General features: G+C 47.0%; 1 protein-coding gene across 4 annotated transcripts in view; it reads left to right on the forward strand.

The window, feature by feature from the left end:
- LOC139581599 (storkhead-box protein 2-like) overlaps positions 1-19,909 on the forward strand; it is a 112,961-nt gene that overhangs the window by 61,860 nt on the left and 31,192 nt on the right. Inside the window, exon 1 of one of the 4 annotated variants that reach the window (XM_071411536.1) lies at positions 15,755-15,905. The exons of the other annotated variants lie outside the window; for them this stretch is intronic. The gene's annotated coding sequence lies outside the window, so the exon portion shown is untranslated. Of the gene's footprint in view, positions 1-15,754; positions 15,906-19,909 lie in introns of those variants that run through there. 4 annotated transcript variants of the gene reach the window in all.

Raw genomic sequence — 19,909 nt, forward strand, 5'->3', positions numbered from 1 at the left:
CTCGTGGCTCCCTCTCTGCCTGGCTGTCTGATTCAACGCTCCACCCCCTCCCTGCAACGCTCTCCGTTCACACGCACTGCAGATCAGACACGCCCCCTCTCCTCTCTGTACCAGGATGCCAATCACCACATAGCATCATAGCATTCTTCCCCGCCCCGACTAGACCCTCCCCTACTAGACCCATCTCTATTAGACCCTCCCCTACTAGACCCTCCCCTACTAGACCCACCTCTATTAGATCCTCCCCTACTAGACCCATCTCTGTTAGACCTTCCCCTCCCCTACTAAACCCACCTCTACTAGACCCTCCCCTCCACTACTAGACTCAACTCTATTAGACCCTCCCCTCCCCTACTAGACCCTCCCCTACTAAACCCACCTCTATTAGACCCTCCCCTACTAGACCCTCCTCTATTAGACCCTCCCCTACTAGACCCTCCCCTTCTAGACCCACCTCTATTAGACCCTCCCCTACTAGACCCACCTCTATTAGACCCTCCCCTCCCCTACTTGACCCACCTCTACTACTAGACCCTCCTCTATTAGACCCTCCCCTCCCCTAGTAGACCCATCTCTATTAGACCCTCCCCTACTAGACCCTCCCCTCCCCTACTAGACCCACCTCTATTAGACCCTCCCCTCCCCTACTAGACCCACCTCTATTAGACCCTCCCCTACTAGACCCACCTCTATTAGACCCTCCCCTACTAGACCCACCTCTATTAGACCCTCCTTTCCCCTACTAGACCCATCTCTATTAGACCCTCCCCTCCCCTACTAGACCCACCTCTATTAGACCCTCCCCTCCCCTACTAGACCCATCTCTATTAGACCCTCCACTACTAGACCCTCCTCTATTAGACCCTCCCCTACTAGACCCACCTCTATTAGACCCCCCCCTCCCCTACTAGACCCACCTCTATTAGACCCTCCCCTCCACTATTAGACCCTCCCCTCCACTATTAGACCCTCCCCTACTAGACCCTCCCCTCCACTATTAGACCCTCCCCTACTAGACCCTCCCCTACTAGACCCACCTCTATTAGACCCTCCCCTCCCCTACTAGACCCTCCCCTCCACTACTAGACCCTCCTCTATTAGACCCTCCCCTACTCGACCCTCCCCTCCCCTACTAGACCCACCTCTATTAGACCCTCCCCTCCCCTACTTGACCCTCCCCTTCCCTACTAGACCCACCTCTATTAGACCCTCCCCTACTAGACCAACCTCTATTAGACCCTCCCCTCCACTACTAGACCCTCCCCTACTAGACCCACCTCTATTAGACCCTCCCCTCCCCCATTAGACCCTCCCCTCCCTTACTAGACCCTCCCCTCCCTTACTAGACCCTCCCCTCTCCTACTAGACCCTCCCCTCTCCTACTAGACCCTCCCCTCTCCTACTAGACCCTCTCCTCTCCTACTAGACCCTCCCCTCTCCTACTAGACCCTCTCCCTCAAGACCCTGCCTCTCTCCTACTAGACCCCCCCCTCCCCTACTAGACCCGCCCCTCTCCTACTAGACCCTGGCTCTCTCGTACTAGACCCTCCCCTAAACAACCCTCCACTACTAGACCCTCCCCTCCCCTACTAGACCCTCACCTAAAAGACCCTCCCCTTCCCTACTAAACCCTCCCCTCTCCTACTAGACCCTGCTTCTCTCGTACTAGACCCTCCCCTAAACAACCCTCCACTACTAGACCCTCCCCTACTAGACCCGCCCCTACTAGACCCTCCCCTCCCCTACTAAACCCTCCACTACTAGACCCTCCCCTCCCCTACTAGACCCTCCCCTCCTCTACTAGACCCTCCACTACTAGACCCTCCCGTCCCCTACTAGACCCTCCCCTACTGGCACAGCCCTCACAGGCGTTTGCCCCGCAGGAGGCTTGGGCTATTTCTGTTCTCTTTCACATTGTGGCACGTTCGTTTAATGATGTATGAGAATCCTAAGCAGCTGTGTGTGTGGTGGTGGAGAGGCGGTGTTTTTGAGTATAAACGTGAGGGAAAGAGAGAGAGTGCTAGTACACTGTGGCTTATAAACATTAAAGACAAATCTCTCAACAGCATTCACTTTGCACTGATAAAGTAGATCATCTTTGCAGTGAACTTCAATGAGGCCTTAGGCACATCCCGGCTTTTAATGCACTTGGCTATTCTTTGATTGCTGCCTATCAAAGAGCACAAGGCCTCAAGGCAGAGTTCATCAAAACCAGGAAGCATTAGTAGCCCGGATTAGTGGGCTAATGAGATGAGAAGTTTTGTGCCTTTCAGGGTTGGACACTACCCCACCCCATACCCACTAGCTTTGGTTAAGCCCGTTATACACTAATGTTGTTGTTTGTGGTGGGTGTTTTTTTTCTTATTCTGAGCTGTTGGAACTAAAGAGTGTAACTGTTGGTCAGCCCTTTCACCGACCTCTGTATCTGTAATCTATCTTTCTGACAGACAGTGTTTGGCGATGGGGTGAAAGGAGATGGAAACAGCCTGTGTTGTGTCAGGGAGGAGGTTGATTAATGATATAAACAGATCTGAAGACTGAGATTTCTTTTTAAGGGGGTCGACGAAACAAAACTTAACCCTCTGTGTTTCCTCCGTGCTGTAGTAATTGTGACCCCACTGCCTCACCAAGGGAGGGGATCAAACATTTATCCTCCACCACGCCTGCCTTTCCAGTTTCCTCAGCCATTTAGGCCTAATTTGTCAGCAGGGCAGCACTACTGTTTGGCTAAGGCTATAGGCTGGTAGTGGTAGGAAATGTGGAGTTGGGTGAAACATTCCAACCTCAACAACCTCTTCGTCTATCCAGAGCTCCGCTGAGGGCTGTAGCGTCAGGAAGATCAGAGGGTATCAAAGCCTGCATCCCAAATGGCACCCTATTTCCTTTGTGATACACTATTTTTGACCAGGGCCCGTAGTGGGATGTTTTGGAGATGTGGTTGCCAAAGAGCGGAATGGGGGTTTTATCTGGGCCAGCCCTGCACAGAGCTGGGCTATCTATCTATCTGAGGAAGCCTCTCTTTCATCTCTCTGGGTAACTGGAGAGAACATAGCCAGATGCCGATCGAGCCCTTTGAACCTAGCCAGATTAGAAGCACGATGAATTAAATGTAAACTTGCTGTGTGTTTGCTCAGGGTGAGAAGGATAGGCCCTTGGTGTAAGGCAGGATGGATCCTCTGTCTGTCTGTCTGTCCAATGCTGTCAACTCCAAAGGAGCTTGGTCTCTTCCCTTTCCCCTTGTTGAAAGGACGTGGTGGTAGTGGTAGGAGTAACCACTATGCTATTACCTCACGCTTGCTGTATAGAGTTTCTGCTATACTAAACATTTCTAGTGACTTCCAAATGTGAAACTGCAGTTCACAACAAGAGGGTCTGAATTCTAGAGAGGGCAGCAGCAGGAAGTTCCAACATAGCTGCTATTCAGGAGAGAGAGGGAGAGAGCACTAACCGGCTGAAAGTAGGACACCAGCACGATGCTGCCACTTCACCATCTGGTTTTTGTGTGTGTGTGTGTGCGTGCGTGCTTTATACTGAGGCAAGCTCTGAGCACTTTTATATCATGTACCACATGCTACTACTACTATTACTACTACTACTACTACTAGTCACAGGAAGTTGGTGGCACCTTAATTGGGGAGAATGGGCTTGTGTTAATGGCTGGAGCGTAATAAGTGAAATGGTATCGAACACAACAAACACATGGTTTGATTCCATTACATTAGCTCTGTTCCGGCCATTACTATGACTCGTCCTCCCCTCAGCAGCCTCCTGTGCTACTAGTAGTACTACTACTACTAGTGTTGTACTAATAGCTATATATATATATATATATATTCCAGTGGGTCAGAATTTTACATACACTAAGTTGACAGTGCCTTTAAACAGCTTGAAAAATTCCAGAAAATGATGTCATGGCTTTAGAAGCTTCTGAAAAGCTAATTCAAATCAAATTCAAATCAAATGTATTTATATAGCCCTTCTTACATCAGCTGATATCTCAAAGTGCTGTACAGAAACCCAGCCTAAAACCCCAAACAGCAAGCAATGCAGGTGTAGAAGCACGGTGGCTAGGAAAAACTCCCTAGAAAGGCCAAAACCTAGGAAGAAACCTAGAGAGGAACCAGGCTATGAGGGGTGGCCAGTCCTCTTCTGGCTGTGCCGGGTGGAGATTATAACAGAACATGGCCAAAATGTTCAAATGTTCATAAATGACCAGCATGGTCAAATAATAATAATCACAGTAGTTGTCGAGGGTGCAGCACCTCAGGAGTAAATGTCAGTTGTCTTTTCATAGCTGATCATTAAGAGTATCTCTACCGCTCCTGTGGTCTCTAGAGAGTTGAAAACAGCAGGTCTGGGACAGGTAGCACGTCCGGTGAACAGGTCAGGGTTCCATAGCCGCAGGCAGAACAGTTGAAACTGGAGCAGCAGCACGGCCAGGTGGACTGGAGACAGCAAGGAGTCATCATGTCAGGTCCTCCGAGAGAGAGAAAGAAAGAGAGAATTAGAGAGAGCATACTTAAATTCACACAGGACAACGGATAAGACAGGAGAAGTACTCCAGATATAACAAACTGACCCTAGCCCCCCGACATCATTTGAGGCAATTGGAGGTGTACCTGTGGATGTATTTCAAACACCATGGTGTTTTATACTTGCGTACTATTGTTTGTACAGATAAACGTGTTACCTTCAGGCGTTTGGAAATTGCTCCCAAGGATGAACCAGAATTGTGGAGATTTACAATTTTTATTCTGAGGTCTTGGCTGATTTCTTTTGATTTTCCCATGATGTCAAGCAAAGAGGCACTGAGTTTGAAGTTAGGCCTTGAAATACATCCACAGGTACACCTCCATTTGACTCAAATTATGTCAATTACCCTATCCGAAGCTTCTAAAGCCATGACATTTTCTGAGCTGTTTAAAGGCACAGTCAACTTAGTGTATGTAAAATTCTGACCCACTGGAATTATGATACAGTGAATTATAAGTGAAATAATCTGCCTGTTAACAATTGTTAGGAAAATTACTTGTGTCATGCGAAAAGTAGATGTTCTAACCGACTTGCCAAAACTGTAGTTTGTTAACAAGAAATGTATGGTGGTTGAAAAACGAGTTTTAATGACTTCAACCTAATTGTATGTAAACTTCCGACTTCAAGTGTGTGTATATATATATATATATATACTGGTACTGTGTGTGTGTGTATATATATATATATATATATATATATATATATATATATATATACACACACACACAGTACCAGTCAAAAGTTTGGACAGACCTACTCATTCCAGGGTTTTTCTTTATTTTTACTATTTTCTACATTGTAGAATAATAGTGTAGACATCACAACTATGAAATTACACATATGGAATCATGTAGTAACCAAAAAAGTGTTAAACAAATCAGAATATATTTTATATTTGAGATTCTTCAAGGTAGCCACCCTTTGCCTTGATGACAGCTTTGCACACTCTTGGCATTCTCTCAACCAGCTTCATGAGGTCGTCACCTGGAATGCATTTCAATTAACAGCTGTGTCTCGTTAAAAGTTAATTTGTGGAATTTCTTTCCTTATTAATGCTTTTGAGCCAATCAGTAGTGCTGTGACAAGGTAATGGTGGTATACAGAAGATAGCCCTATTTGGTAAAAGACCAAGTTCAACTGCTCAAATAAGCAAAGAGAAACGACAGTCCATCATTACTTTTATACATGAAGGTCAGCCAATCCGGAATATTTCAAGAACTTTGAAAGTTTCTTCAAGTGCAGTCGCAAAAACCATCAAGCGCTGTGATGAAACTGGCTCTCATGAGGACTGCCACAGGAAAGGAAGACCCAGAGTTACCTCTGCTGCAGAGGATAAGTTCATTAGAATTACCAGCCTCAGAAAAGTTCAAGTAACATTGTGGTAGTAGTGGTGGTGGTAGTAGGGATAGTGGTGGGAATTGTAGTGGTGGTGGGAATAGTAGTAGTGGTGGTGGGAATAGTAGTAGTGGTGGTGGGAATAGTAGTAGTGGTGGTGGTGGGGATAGTAGTAGTGGTGGTGGTGGGGATAGTAGTAGTAGTAGTGGTGGTGGTGGGGATAGTAGTAGTGGTGGTGGGGATAGTAGTGGTGGTAGTGGTGGTGGTGGGGATAGTAGTGGTGGTGGTAGGGATAGTGGTGGGAATAGTAGTAGTACTGGTGGTGGTAGGGATAGTGGTGGTGGTGGGGATAGTACTAGTGGTGGTGGGGGTAGTAGTGGTGGTGGTGGGGATAGTAGTAGTGGTGGTGGGGATAGTGGTGGTGGGGATAGTGGTAGTAGTGGTGTTGGGGATAGTAGTGGGAATAGTGGTGGTGGTGGGGATAGTAGTAGTAGTGGGGGTGGTGGGGATAGTAGTAGTGGGGACGGTGATAGTAGTGGTGATAGTAATGGTGGTGGTGGGGATAGTAGTAGTAGTGGTGGTGGTGGGGATAGTAGTGGTGGTGGTGGTGGTGGGGATAGTAGTGGTGGTGGTAGGGATAGTGGTGGGGATAGTAGTAGTGGTGGTGGTGGGGATAGTAGTAGTAGTAGTGGGGATAGTGGTGGTGAGGATAGTGGTGGTGGTGGTGGGGATAGTAGTGGTGGTGGTGGGGGTGGTGGTGGTGAGGATAGTGGTGGGGATGGTAGTAGTAGTAGTGGTGGGGATAGTAGTAGTAGTAGTAGTAGTAGTGGTGGGGATAGTAGTAGTAGTAGTAGTAGTGGTGGGGATAGTAGTAGTAGTAGTGGTGGGGATAGTAGTAGTAGTAGTAGTAGGTGGTGGGGATAGTGGTGGTGGGGATAGTAGTGGTGGTGGTGGTGGGGATAGTAGTAGTGGTGGTGGTTGTGGGGATAGTAGTAGTAGTTGTTGTGGGGATAGTAGTAGTGGTGGTGGTGGGGATAGTAGTAGTAGTAGTAGGTGGTGGGGATAGTGGTAGTAGTGGTGGTGGTGGGGATAGTAGTAGTAGTGGTGGTGGTGGTGGGGATAGTAGTGGTGGTGGTGGGGATAGTAGTAGTAGTAGTAGGTGGTGGGGATAGTAGTAGTAGTAGTAGGTGGTGGGGATAGTGGTAGTAGTGGTGGTGGTGGGGATAGTAGTAGTAGTGGGGATGGTGGGGATAGTAGTGTTGGTGGGGATAGTAGTAGTAGTGGTGGTGGTGGGGATAGTAGTAGTAGTGGGGATGGTGCTGGTGGGGATAGTGGTGGTGGTGGGGATAGTAGTAGTAGTAGTGGTGGGGATGGTGGGGATAGTAGTATTAGTAGTAGGTGGTGGGGATAGTAGTAGTAGTAGTAGGTGGTGGGGATAGTGGTAGTAGTGGTGGTGGTGGGGATAGTAGTAGTAGTGGGGATGGTGGGGATAGTAGTGTTGGTGGGGATAGTAGTAGTAGTGGTGGTGGTGGGGATAGTAGTAGTAGCGGGGATGGTGCTGGTGGGGATAGTGGTGGTGGTGGGGATAGTAGTAGTAGTAGTGGTGGGGATGGTGGTGGTGGTGGTGGGGATAGTAGTATTAGTGGTGGTGGGGATAGTAGTAGTAGTAGGTGGTGGTAGGGATAGTAGTGGTGGTGGGGATAGTAGTAGTAGTAGTGGTGGGGATGGTGGTGGTGGTGGTGGGGATAGTAGTATTAGTGGTGGTGGGGATAGTAGTAGTAGTGGTGGTTGTTGGGATAATAGTGGTGATGCTGGTGGGGATTGTGGTGGTGGTGGGGATAGTAGTAGTAGTAGTAGTGGTGGGGATGGTGGTGGTGGTGGGGATAGTAGTATTAGTGGTGGTGGGGATAGTAGTAGTAGTAGGTGGTGGTAGGGATAGTAGTAGTAGTGGTGGTTGTTGGGATAATAGTGGTGATGCTGGTGGGGATAGTGGTGGTGGTGGGGATAGTAGTAGTAGTGGTGGTTGTTGGGATAATAGTGGTGATGCTGGTGGGGATAGTGGTGGTGGTGGGGATAGTAGTAGTAGTAGTGGTGGGGATGGTGGTGGTGGGGATAGTAGTATTAGTGGTGGTGGGGATAGTAGTAGTAGTAGGTGGTGGTAGGGATAGTAGTAGTGGTGGTGGGGATAGTAGTAGTAGTAGTGGGGGTGGTGGTGGTGAGGATAGTGGTGGTGATGGTTGTAGTAGTAGTGGTGGGGATAGTAGTAGTAGTAGTGGTGGGGATAGTAGTAGTAGTAGTAGTGGTGGGTGTAGTAGTAGTAGTAGGTGGTGGTAGGGATAGTAGTAGTGGTGGTGGGGATAGTAGTAGTAGTAGTGGGGGTGGTGGTGGTGAGGATAGTGGTGGTGATGGTTGTAGTAGTAGTGGTGGGGATAGTAGTAGTAGTAGTGGTGGGGATAGTAGTAGTAGTAGTAGTGGTGGGTGTAGTAGTAGTAGTAGGTGGTGGTAGGGATAGTAGTAGTGGTGGGGATAGTGGTGGTGGGGATAGTGGTGGTGGGATAGTAGTGGTGGTGGTTGTGGTGGTGGGGATAGTGGTGGTGGGGATAGTAGTAGTGGTTGGTGGGGATAGTAGTAGTGGTTGGTGGGGATAGTAGTAGTAGTAGTGGTGGGGATGGTAGTAGTAGTAGTGGTGGGGATAGTAGTAGTAGTAGTAGTAGTAGTAGGTGGTGGTAGGGATAGTAGTGGTGGTGGGATAGTAGTGGTGGTGGTTGTGGTGGTGGGGATAGTAGTGGTGGGGATAGTAGTGGTGGGGATAGTGGTGGTGGGGATAGTAGTGGTGGTAGGAATAGTGGTGGTGGGGATAGTAGTGGTGGTAGGAATAGTGGTGGTGGGGATAGTAGTAGTGGTGGTTGTGGGGATAGTAGTGGTGGTGGTGGTGGTAGGGATAGTAGTAGTAGGTGGTGGGGATAGTGGTAGTAGTAGTAGGTGGTGGGGATAGTGGTAGTAGTGGTGGTGGTGGGGATAGTAGTGTTGGTGGTGGGGATAGTAGTGGTGGTGGTGGGGATAGTAGTAGTAGTAGTAGTGGTGGTGGTGGGGATAGTAGTAGTAGTAGTAGTGGTGGTGGTGTGGATAGTAGTAGTAGTAGTGGTGGTGGTGGGGATAGTAGTAGTAGTGGTGGTGGTGGGGATAGTAGTAGTAGTAGTAGTAGTGGTGGTGGTGGGGATAGTGGTGATGGTGGTGGGGATAGTAGTATTAGTGGTGGTGGGGATAGTAGTAGTAGTAGGTGGTGGTAGGGATAGTATTATTAGTGGTGGTGGGGATAGTAGTGGTGGTGGTGGTGGTGGTGGTGGGGATAGTAGTGGTGGTAGGAATAGTGGTGGTGGGTATAGTAGTAGTGGTGGTTGTGGGGATAGTAGTGTTGGTGGTGGGGATAGTAGTGTTGGTGGTGGGGATAGTAGTAGTAGTGGTGGTGGTGGGGATAGTGGTGATGGTGGTGGGGATAGTGGTGGTGGTGGGGATAGTAGTGTTGGTGGTGGGGATAGTAGTGTTGGTGGTGGTGGGGATAGTAGTAGTAGTAGTGGTGGGATGGTGGTGGTGGGGATAGTAGTATTAGTGGTGGTGGGTCTAGTAGTAGTAGTAGGTGGTGGTGGGGATAGTAGTATTAGTGGTGGTGGGAATAGTGGTGGTGGGGATAGTGGTGGTGGTGGGGATAGTAGTGTTGGTGGTGGGGATAGTAGTGTTGGTGGTGGGGATAGTAGTAGTAGTGGTGGTGGTGGGGATAGTGGTGGTGGTGGGGATAGTAGTATTAGTGGTGGTGGGGATAGTAGTAGTAGTAGTGGTGGGATGGTGGTGGTGGGGATAGTAGTATTAGTGGTGGTGGGTCTAGTAGTAGTAGTAGGTGGTGGTAGGGATATTAGTGGTGGTGGGGATGGTGGTGGTGGGGATAGTAGTATTAGTGGTGGTGGGAATAGTGGTGGTGGGGATAGTAGTGGTGGTGGTGGTGGGGATAGTAGTGGTGGTGGTGGTGGGGATAGTAGTGGTGGTAGGAATAGTGGTGGTGGGGATAGTAGTAGTGGTGGTTGTGGTGGTGGTGGGGATAGTAGTATTAGTGGTGGTGGGGATAGTAGTAGTAGTAGTTGGTGGTGGTGGGGATAGTAGTATTAGTGGTGGTGGGGATAGTAGTAGTAGTAGGTGGTGGTGGTGGGGATAGCAGTAGAAGTGGGGATGGTGCTGGTGGGGATAGTAGTAGTGGTGGTTGTTGTGGTAATGGTGGTGGGGATAGTGGTGGTGGTGGGGATAGTAGTATTAGTGGTGGTGGGGATAGTAGTAGTAGTAGGTGGTGGTAGGGATAGTAGTAGTGGTGGGGATGGTGGTGGTGGGGATAGTAGTGGTGGTGGTGGGGATAGTAGTAGTAGTGGTGGTGGTGGGGATAGTAGTAGTGGTGTTTTGGGGGTGGTGGTAGTAGTAGTAGTAGTAGTAATGGTACAGTAATTCTAGTCATGATAAGATGGGGGTGTTGGGACTGTAATGCTCTGTAAAATAGTATTTCAATTCATTTTATGCCCCTAAAAGAGCAACAACAGAAACATGTTCCAACTTGAGTTGTCAGGGGAGATGAAGTGAAAAGACCATTACTGCCTCAGCCTAGATCTCTCTCTGATTAGTCCTAAATGCAACAGCTTAAGAAAGAGAAGCCAAATAAAAGCACTTTCACATGGAGATTTCACTCTCACTGCTTCCTCAGAAGTTAATTCAGTAGGCCTACTCCATTCCTGTTTTGACATTGTGACAGGGAGCCAGTCATTCTCTTACCCCCATCTAGTGTTAAGGCATGCAATGCAGCCTAACACTGTTGACCACAATGTGCCTTCAGTTGTTTATAGGTGGTGTAATAGTGTCTCTGGTCAGTATAGGCCTAATACTTCTGTTTTGTTTGTGTTGTGTAACAACTTGATTCTTGTCACCAGGTGTATAGGCAGGGTAATGGGTTGGCAGAGTCGGGAATTGTCACTCCTGCTGACCTGAAGGTCATTGGTTAAGTGCCTTGTCCAGTGACCCTCTCTAACAGTCCACAGAGAGAAAGAACCGGATGCTTTTGTCAATCAATGTTTTAGTTTGTGAATATTAACAATTTATGAAAACCTGTTCCTGAGACGTTGTAGTTTATTCCTTCAGAATATAAATATTGAGGTTGCACTTTACAGATTCTAGTAGTAGACCTAATAACATGGTAATAGTATGGTAACAAGTAATAGATATTCACAATGAAAGCATTGATACCACTCACTAAAACTTGTTACCAAACTGTTATAATGTTATCACGTGTTGTGATGTAACGTGCTACCAGTATGGGTGTGAAATGTTGCTACCACTATTTGTGTGGTCTCCATTGTACTTGTCCCAGGACCTGCAGTGTGGTGAATGAATGTACATTTCTAACAGTAGCACCGGGACACTGGCCTCATGTTTCAGTTGGGAACTTGTTGATGGCAACAACCATGTGATTAAAAGGCAAATCTCTCAGATCAATCGTTTTGTCTAAACGTGGAGGTGTTATGGAGCATCTCTATTCTCTAAATAGGCCACTTTGCTAGGGAAAATACTTTCTGATTTTGAATACTTGCATCTGATTTTGCTAGTCGACTGGTCGATTGTTTGGTCGATTGTGTCACGAACGTTGTTGTATGAATCGGACCAAGGTGCAGCGTGGAATGGTTCCATCATCTTTTATTCGAAGTGAAACACACAGAAAACAATATAGCGCAAAACGAAATGTGAAGCTAATGTAGTGCTCGCAGGCAACTAGACCTAGACAAGATTCCACAAAAACCCAGTGGAAAAAGGCTGCCTAAATATGATCCCCAATCAGAGACAACGATAGACAGCTGCCTCTGATTGGGAACCATACCAGGCCAACATAGAAATAAACAAACTAGAGTACCCACCCTAGTCACACCCCGACCTAACCAAATAGAGAATAAAAGGCTCTCTAAGGTCAGGGCGTGACCTTTTTTTTGTCGGAACAGTGACAAATATATCAAAATATTTTATGGCACATAAGACACCTGTCTGATTCACGTCTGTCTGAGTGGATTAATCCATTGCAGAGGCCTCGGGGATGGCACACCAGTATCACCAGTAGTAAATGTACCTTTTAATTACCATAAATTATAATCTACAATGTTTGTTTGGTTACGGTAATTTCTGTTAATGCATTAAATATATTATTACTACAGTCTCACCGTTGTCATTGTAGGAGTGGACACGTTGTTTGCAGAGCGCACAACCTAGGCTACACTTGCGAGAAAAGTTTTGGTTTATTTATTTTATTTTATTTTTTTATCCCATTTTCTCCCCAATTTTCGTGGTATCCAATCGCTAGTAATTACTATCTTGTCTCATCGCTACAACTCCCGTACGGGCTCGGGAGAGACGAAGGTCGAAAGCCATGCGTCCTCCGAAGCACAACCCAACCAAGCCGCACTGCTTCTTAACACAGCGCGCCTCCAACCCGGAAGCCAGCCGCACCAATGTGTCGGAGGAAACACCGTGTACCTGGCCCCCTTGGTTAGCGCGCACTGCGCCCGGCCCGCCACAGGAGTCGCTGGAGCGCGATGAGACAAGGATATCCCTACCGGCCAAACCCTCCCTAACCCGGACGACGCTATGCCAATTGTGCGTCGCCCCACGGACCTCCCGGTCGCGGCCGGCTGCGACAGAGCCTGGGCGCGAACCCAGAGACTCTGGTGGCGCAGCTAGCACTGCGATGCAGTGCCCTAGACCACTGCGCCACCCGGGAGGCTCAAGTTTTGGTTTATTATTTCATTCCATTTACGAGTTATCAATTTATTAATTGTCTTTTGTTTGGCGCGTTCCTGTCAATCTTGTGTAAGGACACGTACCTGATTACGCATAGAAGTAGGCCTAGGCTACCTGGCCTACGTGCAATTGTAGGCCTATAAATGTTCCCATTTGGGGATCTGATACTATTTCTGATTGTCTTAACTCACCACCACTGTGGAGCTTCTCAAAGTATTTTTTTCTGTCCTCCCGAGTGGCGCAGTGGTCTAAGGCTCTGCATCGCAGTGCTAGAGGCGTTACTACAGACCCGGGTTCGATCCCGGGCTGTGTTGCAGCCGGCCGCAACCGTGAGACCCATGAGGCGTCACACAATTGGCCCAGCGTCAATCCGGGTTAGGGGAGGGTTTGATTGGCCGAGATGTCCTTGTCCCTTCGCACTCTAGCGACTCCTTGTGGCGGTCCGGGCGCATGCGCACTGACTAAGATCGCCAGCTGGGCGGTGGTCCCTCCGACACATTGGTGCGGCTGGCTTCCCGGATAAGCAAGCAGTGTGTCAAGAAGCAGTGCAGCTTGGCAGGGTAGTGTTTTGGAGGACGCATTGCTCTTGACCTTCGCCTCTCCCGAGGGAGTTGCAGCAATGGGACAAGACTGTCTGGCCCAATTGGATACCATGAAATTGGGGGTATAAAAAAAAAATATATATATACACACACTTTTTTTCTTTGCCTCAAACAGCAAGTAAACAGTCTGTTTTTACATCCATTGAGAATGACCATAGTTCCTTAACGTAGCCTATTAGAAACATCTTTCCAGCTCTCTCACTTTTACATAACCATTCAGCATGAAAGGGGAAGAAAATGTCATGCTCATAAAATAGGCCTACCTGATTACTTCTTATCCCTTGTGCAGAAAAATGTGTCTGTCCGGCACAGGAAACTCTTAGGGCCCAGAATATGTTATACAATGTTGCAAGTCTGCTAGCATGACCTTTGGGCCAGACCAAGTTTCCTGGGGCGGCAGGTAGCCTAGTGGTTAGAGCATTGGACTAGTATCCGAAAGGTTGCAAGATCGAATCCCCGAGCTGACAAGGTAAAAATCTGTCTTTCTGCCTCAGAACAAGGCCGTTCCTAGGCCGTCATTGAAAATTAGAATTTGTTCTTAGCTGACTTGCCTAGTTAAATAAAGGTTAAAAACAGGCCATGCATAACCACTGTGAATCATAGGATATTTATTTTTATCTGAATATTTTCGACTTGCAGGCTGCAATGTTTTTATTTGTTGGCTTTATGTAGGTTATTATTACATATTGCCAATGGCAATAGAAGTTACTTTTATATTTGTATCATTTTAATTTAGAAATAATTTTGATTAACCACATGACATGGATTTTTAGATATGAAGACTTTTTATTATAAATTAAATTAAACTGCTCCACGAAAATGTGAATATGAAAATCGTAACTGGCACGCAGAACAGTGGAAATGGTACCATAACTTGGCACTGCAAATGTAAACGGTTGCCGACCGCTGGTGTATAGCCTATTACCAGCAACGGAACGAAAGGGCAGCTGCAGGAGAAGGGTTGGGTCGGGAACAGTTTTTAATTTATTTTTCTGCTTAGGCTATAATGATCTCTGACTCCCTCTGTGTCTTATTTTTTTACGGCAGTGCTTAAAGCATCAGACAAGCCCAGTAGCCTACATATAGTTGATTTTATTGAAACATAGGGTGTGTCTATATATGGAAAAATACAAGTTTTTCAATTTCGACCAATCGATTGACGAATCAGTCAACCAAGATTTTTTTTTGTCGGGGGCCCTTTTGTGAGACACAGGAGGCCCCAATGAATGTCCACCCCTCCCCCACTCACATATAACGCCACCTCCCCTCTTAACCCCACATCTCCTCCTCTCACACCCCACACCTCCTCCACTCTCACCCTTCTCTCACCCACTCAGCAGGTTTATATCAAGTTCTCCACTACATATGTGCCAATGGAGACCTACTTCCTTGGCAGCACGAGAAGGCCAGGCACATAGTCATAGTGACACATTGTGTATCGACTACATAACATTGTGTTCAGTAAATACCCTTTTATTTGCTATTACAAAAAAAACTGCCCTATATCTTGGATTTGGCTGCAAGCCTCCTGAAATTGAGCTATCTGGGCTGTCCTTTTCTAATTGGGTCACAGAGAATCCCCCCTCACAGAGAGAGAGAGAGAGCTGTGTGGAGAGGAGAGCAGCAGATCACCCATTTTATCTGACACATGACTGTACGTGCTTCTGAGCCCAACCTGCAGTGAGCAGCACTTAAGTTTTCATTGGAGAGGAGGGAGAGAAGGAGAGAGATGGAGAGATATAGAGGGATAGAGGGGGGAGGGAGAAAAAGCTTGCAGAACAGGCGTTGGGCGCAACTGGGGATGCGTTGCCATAACAACGCTTTCGGCAGGCCGCCCACAAGCTTGTATGTCAGTGGGCATTAAGGGGAGGGAGCTAGGAGAGAGAGAGGGCGGGAGCAGAGAGAGGGGGGAGGGAGGGTGGGAGCAGAGAGAGGGGGGAACAGAGAGACAGGGAGGGAGGGAGCACGGAGAGACAGAGAGGGAGCACAGAGAGACAGAGAGGGAGGGAGGGAACAGAGAAGGAGGGAGGGAACAGAGAAGGAGGGAGGGAACAGAGAAGGAGGGAGGGAACAGAGAAGGAGGGAGGGAACAGAGAAGGAGGGAGGGAGGGAACAGAGAAGGAGGGAGGGAGGGAACAGAGAAGGAGGGAGGGAGGGAACAGAGACAGAGAGGGAGGGAGCACAGAGAAGGAGGGAGGGAACAGAGAAGGAGGGAGGGAGGGAACAGAGAAGGAGGGAGGGAGGGAACAGAGAGAGGGGGAGGGGGGGAACAGAAAGGGAGGGAGCACAGAGAGACAGGGAGGGAGCACAGACAGAGAGGGGGAGGGAACAGAGAGACAGGGAGGGGGGGAACAGAGAGAGAAGGAGGGGGAGCACAGAGAAGGAGGGAGGGAGGGAGCACAGAAGGAGGGAGGGAGCAGAGAGAGAGGGAGGGAGGGAAAAAGCAGAGTGCATACTGAAGCAAGACGTGATTGGTCACACCCCCTTGTCTTTGTGTGGAGTGGAGCATGCTGGGTAAGGCCCTTGAGTGAATGCTCATTGAGTCTGAAGGCTGCAGCTAAAAGAGCTGCCTCTGAATCGGTTTGGATTAAAGCGGAGGAGTCAACGGAATCAGCCAAGGTACTGCCCATCTCATTCCTCTATCTCTCCATCTCTCTCTCTCACCCTCTCTACCGTTTTTCCTGCTTTAGATTGTGTAGCATAGCTTTGCCGGAATGAATCACAAAAGAAGGGGGTGGGGTTAAGCAGGAGGTGCGTGGACAAAGGACACTGGCTGTGTGAATTGTTTACTACCACTGCAGCAGGCAGGAGTTCCTACTCTCCTCTGTCTCCCAGAGGACAGCTTCCATGTTAATGGAGGGAACAACACTAACAGATACACAATCAAGTACTGTAGTTCAATAATTGTAACAATATATGTTAACACTATTCTGTCCTTACAGTGGTAGAATACAACCAATCTCTCAGATAGTTAAAATGGTTTCACTGATACTAGCTGAGCTAGTTTCTTGAAATAAAATACTGTACCAATGGCAAAGCCCAGGGTCACTAGCATACTGCTTGTAATGCTCCACTTTATGCTGTCTGTCTTTTTGTCTCTCTTTCTGTCTCTTTCTTTCACTCTCTTTCTAAGCAGGCGTCTCAAGGCTTTCTCTCTTTTCTCTGGATTGTCACGCTCCATTTGTACGCAGCTCGTCTTTCATAAAGGCATGCTCTTCCACTTAATACGTGTGGAGTTGCTGTATGTGTGTGTTGGGGGATGGGGGTAGTAGGGTCACCCTCTTCATGGGAAGGAGGGCTGCACATTTGTTGGCTGAATCTGTTCCCACTAGGTCTTTGCAGCTGTGATCTCTCTCTCTTCCCCTCCCAATCGCTCCCTCTCTTTCACTCCTCTCCTCCTGAAACAACCCCCTTTTATCTGTGCTCGCCGTGACACTGCAGCAGGGAGACAGGCAGGCACGGAGACAGGCAGTCAGGGAGGGAGGGAGACAGGCTGCAGGCAGGCAGCAGGGGAGATGTGACAGCCCCTAGTTGATTTCTTCAGCCATCCTCTCTCTATCTGTATTTCTCTCTTTCTCAATACATATGGGTATATGGGAATGAGGTCAATTCCTCCACTCCCCATCAGCTCCGAGGCTCAGCAAGATCAACTGAGAATATCACATTGTCACATGCTTCATAAACACAGGTGCAGACTAAAAGTGAAACGCTTTCTTACGAATCCTTTTCCAACAATGCAGAGTTAAGATAAAGATAAGAAATAAAATGCTAAATTTAAGTAATGACATGAGAAACAAATACAGAGTGATTAACAATAACAATAACAAGTAAAAGTAACATGGCTATATACAGGAAGTACCAGGTAGTAACATGGCTATATACAGGGAGTACCAGGTAGTAACATGGCTATATACAGGGAGTACCAGGTAGTAACATGGCTATATACAAGGAGTACTAGGTAGTAACATGGCTATATACAGGAAGTACCAGGTAGTACCATGGCTATATACAAGGAGTACTAGGTAGTACCATGGCTATATACAGGACGTACCAGGTAGTAACATGGCTATATACAAGGAGTACCATGTAATAACATGGCTATATACAAGGAGTACTAGGTAGTAACATGGCTATATACAGGACGTACCAGGTAGTAACATGGCTATATACAGGAAGTACCAGGTAGTAACATGGCTATATACAGGAAGTACCAGTTAGTAACATGGCTATATACAAGAAGTACCAGGTAGTAACATGGCTATATACAGGACGTACCAGGTAGTAACATGGCTATATACAAGGAGTACCATGTAATAACATGGCTATATACAAGGAGTACCAGGTAATACCATGGCTATATACAGGACGTACCAGGTTGTAACATGGCTATATACAGGACGTACCAGGTAGTAACATGGCTATATACAGGAAGTACCAGGTAGTAACATGGCTATATACAGGAAGTACCAGTTAGTAACATGGCTATATACAAGAAGTACCAGGTAGTAACATGGCTATATACAGGAAGTACCAGGTAGTACCATGGCTATATACAAGGAGTACTAGGTAGTAATATGGCTATATACAGGACGTACCAGGTAGTAACATGGCTATATACAAGGAGTACCATGTAATAACATGGCTATATACAAGGAGTACCAGGTAATACCATGGCTATATACAGGACGTACCAGGTAGTAACATGGCTATATACAAGGAGTACCATGTAGTAACATGGCTATATACAAGGAGTACCAGGTAATAACATGGCTATATACAGGGAGTACCAGGTAGTAACATGGCTATATACAGGGAGTACCAGGTAGTAACATGGCTATATACAAGAAGTACCAGGTAGTACCATGGCTATATACAAGGAGTACTAGGTAGTAACATGGCTATATACAGGACGTACCAGGTAGTAACATGGTTATATACAGGAAGTACCAGGTAGTAACATGGCTATATACAGGGAGTACCAGGTAATAACATGGCTATATACAGGGAGTACCAGGTAGTAACGTGGCTATATACAGGGAGTACCAGGTAGTAACGTAGCTATATAGAGGGAGGTAGCTATGTACATATAGAGTTGAAGTCAGACGTTTACATACACTTAGTTGACTGTGCCTTTAAACAGCTCAGAAAATTCCAGAAAATGATGTCATGGCTTTAGAAGCTTCTGAAAGGCTAATTGACATCATTTGAGTCAATTGGAGGTGTACCTGTGGATATATTTCAAGATCTACCTTTAAACTCAGTGCCTCTTTGCTTGACATCATGGGAAAATCAAAAGAAATCAGCCAAGACCTCAGGAAAAAATTGTAGACCTCCACAAGTCTGGTTCATCCTTGGGAGCAATTTCCAAACGCCTGAAGGTACCACGTTCATCTGTACAAACAATAGTACGCAAGTATAAACACCATGGGACCACACAGCCGTAATACCGCTCAGGAAGGAGACTCGTTCTGTCTCCTAGAGATTAACGTACTTTGGTGCGAAAAGTGCAAATCAATCCCAGAACAACAGCAAAAGACCTTGTGAAGATGCTGGAGGAAACAGGTACAAAAGTATCTATATCCACAGTAAAACGAGTCCTATATCGACATAACCCCGCTCACCAAGGAAGAAGCCACTGCTCCAAAACAGCCATAAAAAAGCCAGACTACGGTTTGCAACTGCACATGGGGACAAAGATCGTACTTTTTGGAGACATGTCCTCTGGTCTGATGAAACAAAAATTGAACTGTTTGGCCATAATGACCATCGTCATGTTTGGAGGAAAAAGGGGGAGGCTTGCAAGCCGAAGAACACCATCCCAACCGTGAAGCACGGGGATGGCAGCATCATGTTGTGGGGGTGCTTTGCTGCAGGAGGGACTGGTGCACTTCACAAAATAGATGGCATCATGAGGAAAGGAAAATGATGTGGATATATTGAAGCACCATCTCAAGACATCAGTCAGGAAGTTAAAGCTTGGTCGCAAATGCACAATGACCCCAAGCATACTTCCAAAGTTGTGTCAAAATGGCTTAAGGACAACAAAGTCCAGGTATTGGAGTGGCCATCACAAAGCGCTGACCTCAATCCTATAGAAAAGTTGTGGGCAGAACTGAAAAAGCATGTGTGAGCAAGGAGGCCTACAAACCTGACTCAGTTACACCTGCTCTGTCAGGAGGAATGGGCCAAAATCCACCCAACTTATTGTGGGGAGCTTGTGGAAGGCTACCCGAAACGTTTGACCCAAGTTAAACGATGTAAATGCAATGCTACCAAATACTAATTGAGTGTATGTAAACTTCTGACCCACTGGGAATACGATGAAAGAAATAAAAGCTGAAATAAATCATTCTCTCTACTATTATGATGACATTTCACTTTCTTAAAATAAAGTGGTGATCCTAACCGATCTAAGACAGGGAATTCTTACTAGGATTAAATGTCAGGAATTGTCAAAAAACTGAGTTAAAATGTATTTGGCAACGGTGTATGTAAACTTCCAACTTCAACTTAAGGTAGGGGTAAAGTGACTAGGAAAAAAGGAAAGAGAATGGACAGTAGCAGCAGCCTATGTGGTGTGTGTGTGTTGGTGTCAGTGTACGTACACTACATTACCAAAAGTA

Source organism: Salvelinus alpinus, chromosome 7, assembly GCF_045679555.1.
Source record: "Salvelinus alpinus chromosome 7, SLU_Salpinus.1, whole genome shotgun sequence".
Lineage (NCBI taxonomy): Eukaryota > Metazoa > Chordata > Actinopteri > Salmoniformes > Salmonidae > Salvelinus > Salvelinus alpinus.